The 2,059-nt window shown below is 39.3% G+C and overlaps 1 non-coding gene across 1 annotated transcript; it reads left to right on the forward strand.

Moving 5' to 3' along the window:
• The first annotated feature begins 723 nt into the window (after window positions 1-723).
• LOC141682088 (small nucleolar RNA R71) lies at window positions 724-830 on the forward strand. Its single transcript, XR_012559491.1, has one exon. It is a non-coding gene; the product is annotated as a small nucleolar RNA R71 (small nucleolar RNA).
• The last annotated feature ends 1,229 nt before the right edge of the window (window positions 831-2,059 follow it).

Below are 2,059 nucleotides of genomic sequence, written 5' to 3' on the forward strand. Positions count from 1 at the left end.
GGTGGTTGATTCAATAAGGCGTTAGCAATTTGCCCTATTTGGTTCTCCAGATTCTGGATAGAAACAGCCTGGCTTTAGCATATAAGAGCCTGGTTTTTGCACATAAGCCGCAACTCCTCCAATTCAGATTTTTCAGTCGAAGATAGACTTGCACCTCCATGAGTTTGTTTTTGAAGTTGGAGTTGTTGTCTTGGTGCGAATTGTTGCTGAAAACCAGGAAGATTGAATTGCTCATTTCCAAACTGCTGGAACGGCTGTTGCATTGCATTCTGATTGTTGCTCCATCTGAAGTTAGGATTATTCCAGTTGTCAGGATGATAAGTGTCTGGAACTGGTTGCTGCGATCTCTGAAAGTTGCTCACAAACTGAGCTGATTCACTAGATATAGCGCATTGCTCCGTCGCATGCGAACCTGCTCATAGCTCGCAAACACTGGTTATCTGATTACGCCCATAGTTAGCCAGAGAATCGATCTTCATAGACAACTCCTTTAGCTGAGCAGTGATAGCCGTAGCTGTATCTATTTGAAGAACTCCTGCTACCTTGCCCTGTGGCAATCTCTGAGTTGGATATTGATATTCATTAGCAGCCATCAGTTCAATTAGATCATAGGCTTCCTTATAGCTTTTTGCCTATAATGTTCCACCTGATGCTGCGTCGAGCATGGGTCTTGACTGTGCTCCCAACCCGTTATAAAAATAATTGATGATCATCCAATTAGGAATTCCATGATGAGGACACTTCCTAAGCATCTCCTTGTAGCGCTCCCAAGCTTCATATAAAGATTCTTCCGATTGTTGCGCAAATTGAGTAATAGCGTTTCTGATTGCAGCTGTCTTTGCCATAGGGAAGAATTTAATGAGAAAATTTTGAGCAAGATCTTCCCAAGTAGTAATCGAACCAGCTGGTAGAGAGTGTAACCAGCTCTTAGCCTTGTCCCTCAGAGAGAATGGGAACAGTCTCAGCTTCACAGCATCTTCAGAAATATCGTTGAACTTGAAGGTGTCGCAGATCTCAATGAAATCCCTAATATGCATATTGGGATCTTCCGTTGGAGAACCCCCAAAATGGATTGAATTCTGTATCCATTGAATTATGCCAGGCTTGATCTCAAAGGTATTAGCTGTGATAGCTGGTCTCACAATGCTAGATTGAATATCATTGATCTTGGATTGAGAAAAATCCATCAAGGCTTTCGTTCGTGCTGCATGATCTCCCATTGTAATGAGTACCTGAAACACAAACAAATAAACCGTGAGAGTAAAAGAGTCCGAGTCAGTGAATTTTAACGACCACTGATGACAAGCACATAAACTAAATAATTAACAACACCGAGTCCCCGGCAGCGGCGCCAAAAACTTGTTAGTCGCTAAACACGCGCTAATAATACACGCAAGTATATGAGTTCGCAAGTAGTATAAGATATAAATCAGATTCGTTCCCACAGAGACTGGTTTAGGTTAAGTTCAATTTATGCACTTATGCAATAATGTATGGTTATCGCTTAATGCTAAGACAAATAACAAATTGGGTTTCGATTAAACTAAGAGATTATACTAAATAACATTAACTAAGAGAATTGAGGTTGAATTAATATATATGACAACATGGGATTCTAACTTCATTAAGTACTTCATTCAATAGCCTTATTGTTCTTAACCTTAGCATGCAATGATGATGATACTAATCAGATAACACGAAACTGATAAACGCCAACTTTTATTGCACGAGTACCATTCTACCAGACATCCACAAAAGAGATAGAAGCTGAATAGGCACCAATTATATTGAGACCCTATATGTCTATAGAATTTGACAACATAACGGTTTAAGCACAAGTTATCTATCTTGATTACATAGGGCAAGTAAGATGGTTAAAATTACCTACGAATCATGCATAACAATACATGAAACTATGCTACCATGGTAAGTTCTAAATCCTTAAATTCACTTTCACTTCATTAAGAATTAACACGCTATCTTATAAGTTCACGACGCTCACAAGACGAATACGCACAACCAATACTAGGATATCATACAATCACCACATACTAAGGCA

Source organism: Apium graveolens, chromosome 8 (assembly GCF_009905375.1).
Source record: "Apium graveolens cultivar Ventura chromosome 8, ASM990537v1, whole genome shotgun sequence".
Lineage (NCBI taxonomy): Eukaryota > Viridiplantae > Streptophyta > Magnoliopsida > Apiales > Apiaceae > Apium > Apium graveolens.